At 36.2% G+C, this 13,885-nt stretch overlaps 1 protein-coding gene across 1 annotated transcript in view; it reads left to right on the forward strand.

The window, feature by feature from the left end:
* The window catches only part of SH3RF1 (SH3 domain containing ring finger 1), a 177,360-nt gene that overhangs the window by 43,285 nt on the left and 120,190 nt on the right, over positions 1-13,885 (forward strand). The gene's annotated exons all lie outside the window — the stretch shown is intronic.

A 13,885-nucleotide genomic window follows, 5' to 3' on the forward strand; every position in this document is an offset into this window, starting at 1 on the left:
GACTTCTTGCTAGTCTTAGAAAATGCCAAACTGTTCTGCCTCAGGGCCTTTGTACACTCTTTCCCCATCTTTCCTCTGTTTGAATAATTTATTTTCTCACTTGGTTCAGGTCTGCTCACATACCATCTCATTGTTCACTCTTACAGAAATTCCCCTAAATCACTGTGCCCTTACCCTGTTTTACTTTTCTTCTTTGTACTTATCACTGTCTGACATTAACTTTTATATTTTTTATAGATCTGTTTGTTCATCTCCTCCACTGCAAAATAAGCTCAACGAGAGCAGTGATTTTGCCTGTCTTATTCAGAGTGCATCCTCAACACCTAAAACAGTGCCTGTGACAGTGTAGTCTTGAGTAAACATTTGTTGGCAGTGATTTTTAGATATGAATCACTTTAGGATATGGAGTAGAATAAGTTTGGGATACAAATAGGAAGAGTGAGCAGATGTTATATACCTGCCAGCCTCATGCTGTGCTGTCTCCTTTTGCTCACCTATTCAGAGTGTACTTTATTTGTATCTCCGATTCCTACCCATTCTCTGAGGGCCCCTTGAGCTGTCACCTCTTCATAGTCGCTTCTCTGATCTTACCAGCTCTTTAGAACTCTCATAGAACTTTATAGCTCTTATTATGTGGACTGACTTCTGTTATTTGTTTATGTTTCTGTCTCCCTTGCTCAGCCATGCTCAGTGTCCATTACAACCTACCATCTCTGTGTGCTGAGCATGACACCTTGCATTGGGTATCTATTACCTGTCAGTTGAATAGGTGTCCTTTTGTGTCTTCCTGGGAGAAAGGGTCCCCCTTGACATTTTATGGCCCTGGAGGAATGCCATAAAGGAGTATGCATGTTGGAGGACTGACACGATTGGGAAGAAAAGTGGAGGCAGTATTGTGTGTGCTTCATCTTTGTGAAGAGCTGCAGCTGAGCAAGCCACGTGAAGCATGACACTGCACCTCTTAAAAACTCACAGATGCCGTCTACACAGGCAGAGGCACCAGCCCGTTTGGCTTCATAGTCAGCTCAGAGCTTCCCATTTTATTTTTTAAAATTTATTTACTTTTAAAAATATTTATTTATTTTGAGAGAGGGAGAGTGCACATGTGTGTGAATGCGTATGTGGGGAGGGGCGCAGAGAGAGAGAGAGAGAGAGAGAGAGAGAGAGAGAGAGAATCCCAAGCAGCCTCCACACTCTCAGTGCAGAGCTCGAGCTCACAAACGGTGAGATCACGACCTGAGTCAAAACCAAGAGTCGGATGCTTAACCGACTGAGCCACCCAAGTGCTCCAGAGCTTCCCATTTTAGACACAATTTTCTCAGCTGATCTCCTGTATTAGAGGTGTTGTGGGGAGCAGGGCAGAATATGGGGAATAAATATGTTCTATAAAAGTTAAGTGTCACAAAGTAGAGAGTTGTTAATGTATGTTCGTTCTCACTTTTAGTTGTAAAATGCATTTTAGAAGGTGAAAGATTAACAAGGGAAGCAGTAAACTGACTGAAATGTGTCCTCAGATTACAATTCCACTTTTATGGAAGCAGAGTTTATTATTATTTTGTTATGGTGTTTATCTAACAATGTTGTTAATTTGGAGTTAGATTCTATTATCTTAAATCCCTGTTAAAAAGGTGTCAAAATGTACAGAACAGGCAATGATTGGTAATTTAATAATTGCAACATCACTGATTTTGCAGTGCAGTATGTTTTGCTTTGGGAGGAAAACAAGTCAACCTTAAAAAAGCAAGTACATGGATCGAATGTATGTTACTATCACATAGTAGACATCTACACTTGATGCTCTTACAAGAAAAATTAGTTGTAGTTTTCAGTGGATGAGGGGAGGCAGACTTAACTTTTAGAAGGATGAACTATATAGTTCCTCTTATTGAAGTCCGATCATCCACTAAACACTAACGTTATGCTTTAGCTTAGCAGTTCACTGTCAGAGATTTAGGATCCTTCTCAGAAAGCCTATCAGAAATGTAGAATGCAGATACCATGTGAAAGAAGAATTTTAAAATTCATGACAAATTTTAGGGAGTGATAGATGAAGTGTTGGGTCATCCTGAATCTAACAGCTAGATTCCTTTATTATAAGCCATAAAAGGTACTGCCTTTAATTGTAGATTACAAGGTATAAGGAGTAGAAGGTTGGTTTGTTAAAATGAAATGCTACCATGACACAGCTCTTATCCTAATGTATATATCTGATTGAACCCTGTTTTCCCAGTGTTAATGTTTTCTAAATTTTCCCAGAGCAGAGTTGTTAGTATAGCTAATTATGGTAAATCTTTTTTTTTAAGTTTATTTATTTTGAGAGAGAGAGAGAGAGAGAGAATGAGAGACAGCATGAGTGGGGGAGGGACAGTGAGAGGGGGAGAGAGGATCCCAAGTAGGTCCTGCACTTTTAGTGTGGAGCCCGATGCAGGGCTCGAACTCATGAACTGTGAGATCACAACCTGAGCTGAAATAAAGAGTTGGACATTTAACTGACTGAGCCACCCAGGCGCCCCTATGGCAAATCTTAAGTTAAACATTATTTTTCTTTGATGGAGATTAAAAGTAGCAATTTGGGCAATTTTTGAATTTTATTTTTGTGGAAACTAGTTCTTAAAAGTGCTTCCAAATCCGTGTCTGCAGAATGAGAACTCAGCTGGTTGACTGTCTATCACACTTTGTAGGAAAGAGCTATTTTATTCTATTTTTTTTGCATTCAAATGCTTCTCAGAGTTCTGTTTATAAACATTGTCAGCAGCAGAGAGTGTTAGGAATCTTCCACTTGAAAGAAAAATGACAAAAAGAATAAAATCATTACTTGACTTACCCATGGTTTCATGCTCAACCTCTCATCTTAATGCCATAGAGGATTACTCTTGCTCACTAGAGAGCACAGAATGATGTTGTGTCAGCAGACTGAAAGCAGTATAAAATGCAGAGTGTGCCTCTCATTTCTGATTAACCACTTGAGACCTTTTGGTTTTAAAGTTGTGTTCAAACTGTTTGGCACATAATGCTCAAAATACTTTTAAGACTGAACCAGAATTGTTTGTCAAACTTCTGCTTTTAAGGCAAATTTTACCTGTGGCTGGACCTTCAATCTCATTAATTTTAATAATAATCAAAACCTCTGCAATGACTTTGGTCTTGAAAATTATAAATACTAACCTCATAAATGTATGGATTTGTGGATTCTTATTCCAGATTGCATCTTCATGTTAACTCAAGTTCCTTTGTGCATTACTTACCAATAAATAATAAGTGGTTGTTAGTACATTCAAGTTTTATGTTGCATGATGGTGAACTCTAGGGCTTTGTGGGTCAGTTGCTTGAGTCCAGTGTAGTGAAAGCTGGAGCACTGGAGCTAGGTGCTCAGGTGCCCAGACTTTCCAGATTTCTGGAGGGTGCGCAAGACCGTGGATTGCTAAAATCACCAAAGGCCAGAAGATGGCTGCTCTTGGAACAAAGCAACTGTTCCCCATCCCCAGCACCTGCCCCACTCCTCAACCCACCCTTGCCAAAATATGTACTCTAAAAGTACTAGAAAAAGAGAAATTTATCCTGTGGAAGAGAGGATCAAACAGAAGTTCAGTCGGTTCATTTATTTTTTTGACTGAGGAAAGCTAGTGTAAATATTTAATCATAGAACTTGTGAAATGACATGTATTTAAAATGAAATATATTCTCCATCAGTCTTCTTGTGAAGAGCCAGCTATCTGTGGACACCACTTGACATTTCTCTTCCAGTTATAAGAAGTTCATAGGAAAGAAAGAAAATTATGTCAGTTTTAATTTCATTATTAAAACAGTAAAATTATGCACAGTTTATAACACAAAACTATTTCCTGCATTAGTTACTTTTCTCTTAGTTATAAATAGGCCATGTAATATGAGGCATGCTGGTAGACAGATGATTCACTTTGGCTGATTTGAAGTAATTTTAGTATTTCTTTGAAGCATAAACCAAAAGTTTCTCCTTTCTCTTTTCTTCTTTCCTCCCTTCTGCCTTTCCCCTAATTTAGATTACCACAGGCTAATTTGAATTGATTGCATGGATGTTGATTTTTAATAACAAACTGCCTATTCATGTATTGTTTTAGTCAGCTGAGACAAAATATAGATCTGGGCATAAAAAGCGTAACATATAAGTGAATAAAATGATTTTACACAGGATGACAAGTAAGTAATTGATTCTGATGATTGCTTGATAAAGAAAAATAGTAGAGGGGCACACGTGAAGAAATAGTCTCAAATTCAAAGTTTGTAAACCCCTGGTTTCAACAGCAGGAATGCACGAACAGGGTTCTTGAGTTTGGGCTCTTTGAGTAATTAGAGCAGCTGTCTACTGGCTCTTTGCCTGCAAATAGGCCTAAAGGAAACAGAAAACAGTAGACAAAGAAGAACAAACACAAGCTGCCCCTTAAACACATCCTTCAAATATTTGGTAAGGGATTTCAGAGGAGAGTACATTAATTTTTTAGCAGGCAATTTTGATAGCATTGAAATAGTTTCTTTTAGGAAGAAAAACTTAAAAATAAAGCAGTGGCTCCTTTATTTGACATTGGTTAGGAAATAAGGTGTTCTCATGGATGAATATTTAATCTAACTGGAATTTATTATGTGAATTCCCAGAACCTTTTTTCTTTTCTTATAATTTTTATGAAGTCTTTCCGTAGTGCTCCCTATGTTGATTGAACAAAGGCTGCACAGCATAGATTAACCCTTTTCTGAAGGGTTAGGATTACCATTATATACATTCATTGTTGCACTGTGCCTCAACACAGTCCAGAGTCTGTTTCGTTTTCTGTCTTTTGTAGATGTCAGTTATCACCTCTTCCATATTGTTACGCTTGCCTCTGTCAGCTACTCCTTCTAAATTGAGAAATTAGATAGCTAGGTTTACTGTGAAGTCTCGGTTATGTAAGGAAGGGTTATTAAGGAGTTTGTGTATAGAAGCTTTGTGGCAAGTTGTATCTGCGTGGTGTAATCATGCTTCTGTGCTCAGTGGCTATGTTTTAGAGGGTGGATCTGTCAAAAGTTTGACTTTTAAATACTATAAATTACTAAGTTTTTTTTTAATATATGAAATTTATTGTCACATTGGTTTCCATACAACACCCAGTGCTCATCCCAAAAGATGCCCTCTTCAATACCCATCACCCACCCTCCCCTCCCTCCCACCCCCCATCAACCCTCAGTTCTCAGTTTTTAAGAGTCTCTTATGCTTTGGCTCTCTCCCACTCTAACCTGTTTTGTTTTTTTTTTTTCCTTCCCCTCCCCCATGGGTTTCTGTTAAGTTTTTCAGGATCCACATAAAAGTGAAAACATATAGTATCTGTCTTTCTCTGTATGGCTTATTTCACTTAGCATCACACTCTCCAGTTCCATCCACGTTGCTACAAAGGGCCATATTTCATTCTTTCTCATTGCCACGTAGTACTCCATTGTGTATATAAACCACAATTTCTTTATCCATTCATCAGTTGATGGACATTTAGGCTCTTTCCATAATTTGGATATTGTTGAGAGTGCTTCTATAAACATTGGGCTACAAGTGCCCCTATGCATCAGTGCTCCTGTATCCCTTGGGTACATTCCTAGCAGTAAGTTACTAAGTTTTTAAAGCACCTTGAAAGAACTCCTAATTACCTGAAGCAAAATTTTACTTCTAGGTGACCTTTACTTAACATTTTTTATTCTTAGATGCTTCCTCCCATAAATTAATTAACTTCTATATTTATAAGGCACAACACTACCTACTTTGTGGACCCACAAATGCATTTCAATGTTAGCTTCAGCCAGTTATAACTAACGTGGTTCTGGTTCTTATATTAATGATAAAATGACTGACTTTTTCTGCATTTTGTATCAAGAGTGGTGGTATAGTCTTTTGGTCCCTGCTCTGCAGCCCTTCCTCCCTACGGTGAGAGGGGCTAATCCCCTATATTCAGACTCCTGGTCCCAGCTTCAAGGAAAGGGTAAAAGCAGTTCAGTTCAGGCCAGAGACTTTTATGATGCAGGGGAGGGTAAAATATTTTACTTAAATATTTTAAATAATAAAATCTTTGCTCCCTAAATGTGTATATGTATATATTTATGTATATGTATATATGTATGTTTATGTATACACATAGTTAAACATGGCTGTATCAAACTTGATTCTGATGCAGACCCAGGTTACTTGTTCTTGCTATGGATAAATGCATTCACATTTGAATTACAGTTGGCCCTTGAGCAATGTGGGTTTGAACTATGCAGGCCCACTTACATGTAAATTTTTGTCAATAAATACAGTAGAGCACTGTCAATGTATTTTATGAATTTTTTAAAGAACATTTTGTTTTGTCTAAGCTTACTTTATTAATAAAAATACAGTATATAATATGTATAGCATACAAAATATATGTTAATTGACATTATTGGTGAGGCATCTGGTCAAAAGTAGGCCATTAATAGTTAAGTTTTGGGGGAGTTAAAACTTACATGCAGGTTTTCAACTGCACGGTGGTCAGTGCCTCATCCCCGCCGTTGTTCTAGGGTCAGCTGTAATTTCTTGCTGCAGTTCAGTCTATAGACTATTTTTTGTACAGTGGTGATTTGGAGGATCATAGGAAGTGTTTTTTTTTTTTAATTTATTATTTATTTATTTACAGAGAACACGAGCAGGGAGAGGCAGAGATAGAGGGAGAGAGAGAGAATCTCAAATAAGCTTTGTGCTGTTAGTGCGTAGCTTGATGTAGCGCTTGAACTTACGAACTGTGAGATCATCACCTGAGCTGAAACCAAGGGTTGGATGTTTAACCAACTGAGACACCCAGGCGCCTCAGGGTCATATGAGGTTTTTTAGGGAAATTGAAGAGATCCAGTATTTTTTTTTAAGTTTGTTTATTTATTTATTTTGAGAGAGAGAGTGGGGGAGGAGCAAAGAGATAGAAAGAGAGAGAGAGAGAATTGCAAGCAGACTCTCCACACTGTTGGCACAAAGTCTGATGTGGGGCTCAAACTCATGAACCACGAGATCATGCCCTGAGTCAATATCAAGAGTCAGAAACAGCCAAATGAGCCACCCAGACACCCTGAGACCCAGTGATTTTGATCAATGGTGTTACTAAACATTTTCCCCATATTTTTGAAAATTTTCTTTTTATTGTGATAAAATACATATAACAAAATTTACTAAAATACACAGTTTTATGGCATTAAGTACATTCATATTGTTGTATATCCATCTACGTAACTTTTCATTTTCTTCAGCTGAAACTCTGTACACATGAGACAGGCTAATGTTTTATTCCTCACTATCAAGTTAGATCTAATGTTCATCTAGTTGAGACATGTGGTTTTACCCTTTGTCTGGAACCCCTGGTTTAGTAAGCCCTTCAGGTTTGAGCTTTGCCTTTCTGTCTCTAGTACTTCCTCCCCTTTCAACTGTCACTGAGCTCTGGACTAGTATCCTGGGCCCTTTTGCTGACTGACTTTGTCTGACTTTATTAGCCATTACCTACCCTGATTTCCTGTTTCTCTGATTTATTGACTGGTAATAGACATTCTTGATGGCAACAGCTTTATTGGATCATTTTTTTTCTTGCTCACCTGTTGGCTTTGATGTTTTGCCTGCTGGCTTCTAGTCTTTCTCTCAGGTTGTTCTGTTCTTCCTACAACTGCCTTTACTTGCCTTGGTCCTGTCCAGCCTGCCCTACCCATGGTGGTTAACCAAGCCTTGTGGGACCTTGTAAGAAACAATAGAGGCTAAACTAGCTTCTTGCATTGAAGACCATTGGAAATCTATACAAGGTACTAAATGGTATTTTACTTTATCATGACATGTAACATGAAAAAAGAAACATCAAATGTATTTCATTTTCCAAGAATGTAAATATCAGGAAAATACTGAAGACTGTTAACTAGCTTTGTAGAAATTATTTATCAGTTAGCTATTAATGGATAATATAAAAAAGAATGGAAGAATAATTCCCATTAATAAATCTAAGAAATATATATTAACTCAAGTTATGAAAATATTTTCCTATGTTGTTGTGTTGCTATTTATTGTTGTGTAACAAACCATCACTGAATTTGATGTCTTAAAACAATTTATTAGATCTTCTAATTCTTAGATTGGTTAGGCTTAATCGTGCAGTTGTTCTCTTCTGTTCCATGTGCTATCTATTGGGGATCTGTGACTGGGGCTGGAACATCCAAGATGGCTTCACCCTCAGCAGATACTGCTTTGGCCTTTCTCTACATAGTCTCTCGCTCTGGTCCAAATTCTTTACATGGTGACAGTATGCCAAGATGATTTTTATTTACTTTACATTCTAATATTTTTTGAACTTTTTTCCCAACTTGATTTAGTTTACTGTTAACTTATTTATTTTTTTTTAAGTTTATTTATTTTGAGAGAGTGCAAGTGGGGGAAAGGCAGAGAGAGAAAGAGAATCCCAAACAGGCTCTGCACTGTGAGCACAAAGCCTGATGCGGGGCTTGAACCCACAAACCATGAGATCATGACCTGAGCGAGAAACCAAGAGTTGGACACTTAACCGACTGAACCACTAAAGGGAACCTACTGTTAACTCTTTTAAATAAATAGTTAAATATACCTAAGTAATTGTTTAATTGTTATATATAATTTATGTGTGTGTGTATATATTTATATTCTCTAGAAAACCTAGAGAATAGAATTTTTGCTTGAAGTAAGTAGGCAGTTACACTGCGTTGCACATGTAGATAAAATTTTTAAATGAATTGCCCTCATGAGCTATTCCTTGATATTAGAGTGTAGCATGAGTTTTTGATATAAAAACATGAAGAGAAAACATTTCTTGTTTCTGAACAGACATTTTTATGCTTCACAGTAGTCATTGCATAGTTCTTGTTTATATATTAACAATAATGACAGTATGTAAAGACAGTTACAGGAAATTTTACCTAAAAAATAAAAGATTTCAAATACTGGTGGGAAACAATGAAAGATACCTGGGTATCTTAAATTCAGGAGTCATGAAGATAAGTGCTAAATTAATTTTTTTAATGATCAAACTTCTTCATTTTAAACAGTATAATTTCTAATTGTCCTAAACCTTTTACAGAATATGGACTTTTAAAGATTCTTTATTATTAGCCTCGCTTAGAAATAGTGAGTCAGACATACAGCTAATATATACCACATATACTACATTTCTTGACTATTAGAAAACACGTGAATATACTGCATATTCAGAGATAATAAAATCTGTGAATTTCGTGTTTCTGAGAGAAATAAAATGCAACTTTCTTAAAGGATGTAATTAAGTAGGAAATCTGAATAAAGCTAAATCTATTAAAGAAATTGAATCAATAATTAATAACCGTCTAAAACAGAAAGCACCAGGCTCAAAGGTATTCACTGATAAATTCTGTCAAGCATTTAGGAAGAAATTATATCAACTCTCTACATTCTCTTTAAGAAGATAGAAATTGAGGAGATACTTTCTAACTCATTCTATAGGTCAAGATTACCCTAATACCAAAATCAGATAAAGACATTACAAGAAAAGAAAACTGTAGACTAACAATCTCTCATGAACATAGATGCAAAAATCCTCAACACAATATTACCAAATTGAACCCAATAATGTATAAAAAGAATTATACACCATGACCAAGGGGAATTTATCCTAGGTATGCAAGTCTGTCTGGTTCAACATTCAAAAATGAATTAATGTAATTCATCACATCAACAAGCTTAAAAAAGTCACATAACTATCAATATATGCAGAAAAAACATTTGATAAAATCCAATACCCATTTCTTACAAACCTCTCATTGAACTAGGAATAGAAGGAACTTTCTCAACTTGTTAAATAACATCTACAAAACCTTATTGCTACCATTATACTTAATGGTGAGAAACTGGTACAAGGCAAGGATATCTCCTCTCACTACCCCTTTTCAACATTATCCTGGAAGTCCTAGCTAATGCAATAAGACAAGAAAATGAAATAAAATGTGTACATATTGGGAAGGAAGTAATGTAAGTGTCTTTGTTCACCAGATGACACAATTGTCTATTTAGAAAATCCTAAAGAATTGACAAAAAACTCCTAGAACTAATAAGCAATTATAGCAAGATTAATTGCTAAGATTATCAGATTAATATGCAAAAATCAATTGCTTTCCTTTATACCAGCAACAAACAAATGGAATTCAAAATTAAAAACATTCCTATTGGGGCTCCTGGGTGGTTCAGTCAGTTACATGTCTGACTCTTGGTTTAAGCTCAGGTCATGATCTCATGGTTCATGAGTTTGAGGCCCACATCAGCCTCTGCTCTGACAACATGGAGCCTGCTTGGGATTCTTTCTCTCCCCTTCTCTCTACCTCTCCCCTGCTCAGGCTAGTGCTTTCTCTCTTTTTCTCAAAATAGATAAGTAAACTTAAAAAATTAAAAAAAATATATTGTCTCTCTCTCTCTCTCTCTCTGTTTCTGTCCCTCTTCCCCACACCCCCCCTCAAATAAATAAATAAATAAACAAACAATACTATTTACATTAGGGTTTCCAAAAATTAAAAAATTCTATGTAAACTTAACAAAATATGTACAAGATCTGTGTGAAGACAACTACAAAACTGTGATGAAATATATCAAAGAAGAACTGAATAAATAGAGAGATATTTTATGTTAATGGATGGAAAAACTCAGTAGTGCCAGGATACCGGTTCTTCCCAACCTGATCTCTAAATACAGTGCAGTCCCATTCAAAAATACCAGCAAGTTATTTTGAGAATATAAACAAACTGATTGCAAAGTCTATATGAGAGGCAAAAGACCCAGAATAGTCCATACAATATAGTAGGAGAATAATAAAGTTGGAGGAATGATGCCCTCTAACTTGCTTAATATAATGCTAGAGTAGTCAAGACAGGGTGGACTGGCAAAGGAATAGACAAATAGATTCATGGAGCAGAGCAAAAGGCTCAGAAATAGATCCATGTAAATATAGTCAACTGATCTTTGACATGGGAGCAAAGGCAATATAGTAGAGAAAAGATAGTCTTTTTATCTGGACATCAACATACAGTAAAATGAACCAAGAAAGAGACCTTATATCTATCAAAAAAATTAACTCAAAATGGATTATAGACCTAAATATAAAAATGCTAAAGTATAAAACTCCTAGAAGACAACTTAAGAGAAAATCTAGGTGACCTTGGCTATGATGATGACTTTTTAGGTACAACACCGAAGTCATGATCCATGAAGGAAAAACTGATAGGCTGGACTTCATTAAAATTAAAAGTTTGCCATACAAAAGACAGTCAAGAGACTATGACAAGTCATAGACTGGGAGAAACTATTTGCAAAAGACATATGTGATAAAGGACTGTTATCTAAAATCTATAAGAACTTTTAAAATTCAACAATAAGAAAGCAAGCAACCCTATTAAAATGGGGCAAAAGACCTGAATAAGTATCTCACCCAGGAATATACACAGATGGCAAATAAGCATATGGAAAAATGTTTCACATCATACGTTATCTGGGAAATGCAAAGTAAAACAACAATGAGATACTACACATCTTTTGGAATGGCCAAAATGCACAACGCTGACAACATCATATGCTGATGAGGATGTGGAGCAACAGGAGCTCTCATTCATTGCTGGTAGAATGCAAAATATTACAGCTATTTTGGAAGACGGTTTAGCAGTTGCTTACAAAACTAAACATATTCTTAGCACATAATCTGACAATTGTGTTCCTTGATATTTACTTATGTTCACACAGATGCTTATAGCAGATATTTATTCATAATTGCCAAAACTTGGAAGCAACCAAGATGTCTTTCAGTAGGTGAATGGATAAATAAACTGGCATATCTGGACAATGGGATATTCTCTAACACTAAAAAGAAGTGAACTATCAAGCTATGAAAAGACACAGAGGAATCTTAAATGCATATTACGAAGTGAAAGAAGCCAATGTGAAAAAGCTGAATGCTGTATGATTCCAACTATATGACAAGGAAAAGGCCAACTATGGAGACAGTAAACCACAGCAAATTGTGGAGACAGCAAACCGTAGTCAGTGGTTGTCAGGAGTTATGGGGCAAGGCTGGAGAAATTTTGTATCAGTGAAACTATATTCTGTATGATACTATAATGGTAGAATGCCATTTTACATTTGTCAGAACCCATAGAATGTACAACATCAAGAGTGAACCCTAATGTGAACTTTGGACTTTGGGTGATAAATATGTTGGTGTAGGTTTACTGTTTGTAACAAATGTACCATTCTGGTGGGGGATGTTGACAGTGGGGGAAGCTGTGCATGTGTGGGGGGTACAGGGGGTATATGGGAATTTCCTTATACTTTCTATTCAATATTTTCAGTGAATCTAAATGTGCTCTAAAAAGTAAATTCTATTTAAAAGGAAAAAATGGAAGGAAATTATGAAAAACAAAAATATATATATATATATTTACTTAGTATTAAAAAGAGCCCTGAGGTTATTGTGTTAGTTTATTGCTTCAAGCTAGAAATTTTTACTTTGTCTTTACTAATGGTTAAATATTTCAGAGAATATTTTAGAAACTAGATGACTGAGAAATCACAACAGAAACATTTATTTCTCTTTAACACTACTCATGAAAGCCTAAGTAGTGATATGAAAAGTAGAAAAATTAGCCATGTTTGGGCAGAATTATCTAAAATTGAGTTCTGTAATTTTTCATATATTTTTGAATTAAAAAATTATTTTTAAGTAATCTCTATACCCAATTTGGGGCTCAAATTCCCAACCCCGAGATCAAAAGCTGCGTGCTTTGCTGACTGAGCCAGCCAGGAGCCCCCCCAATTTTTCTTATACTTTTGGTATTAGGATATAAAGCAGATCATAAATTAACATCACTTTGAGAGGCCTCCTCTATGAGAGGAGAGTCAGGAGTGGTAGCCAACTAAATGGTGACTTCGGATGGCATCAGCACGATTTTATGCCAGTTTTATTAACATCTGGTATACATGGAAATAAAACTTATGAAAGCTGTCATCCACCAACACACATACATTTGTTATCTAGGCTTTGTTCATGGAGCTTTCTTCCTTTAATTATGAAAAACACTGTACAAGCGTGCAAGGCCTTCATTCAAACTGAAGGAACTCACTAAGAACAGTTTGACGTAGTTCCTCATTCAGAGTAGACAGTGCTGATGGAATAACCTGATTATTCTAAGTTCTGCAGTGAATGGTTACAGCATGGTGATGTTGGATTTAGTTCTTTAGAGAGTGGGTCAAAATACCAAAACCTGTTTACTAATGGACAATAGAATCGAGACTTTTAATGGAACTTTTGATTTAAGAGTTTAAGTGTTTTGTCCTTTGTTCTTATTTACATTGACCTGTGAAAATAAAGAACTGTTTCGAGGGTTTTTTTGAGCACGTTACATTGAAGCAGCATCACCAAAAAAATAATTATACAAAGTTGTGTGTGCTATTATGAAAAGAAATAGTTTTTATGAACTAAGTAATTGTAATTTTGTTTCAGTAGGGTTTTAAAAATTATTATTTTAAACATCCCATTAAGCTTAGACCTCTTTTGGAAAAAAACTGAAATCTGCATACTGTTTCAGTATACTTTGTGAAATTAACATTTGCTTCGCGGCTCCTGGGTGGCTCAGTTGGTTAAGCCTCTGACTTAGGCTCAGGTCATGATCTCACAGTTTGTGGGTTTGAGCCCCACGTTGGGCTCTGTGCTGACAGCTCAGAGCCTGGAGCCTGCTTCAGATTCTGTGTCTCCCTTTCTCTCTGCCCCTCCCCTGCTCATGCTCTGTCTCCGTCTCAAAAGTAAATAAAACATTAAAAAAAACCCCAAAAAACATTTGCTTCAGTTTTTGCATCATGCTATAA

This window comes from Acinonyx jubatus, chromosome B1, assembly GCF_027475565.1.
Source record: "Acinonyx jubatus isolate Ajub_Pintada_27869175 chromosome B1, VMU_Ajub_asm_v1.0, whole genome shotgun sequence".
In the NCBI taxonomy this organism is placed as follows: Eukaryota; Metazoa; Chordata; class Mammalia; order Carnivora; family Felidae; genus Acinonyx; species Acinonyx jubatus.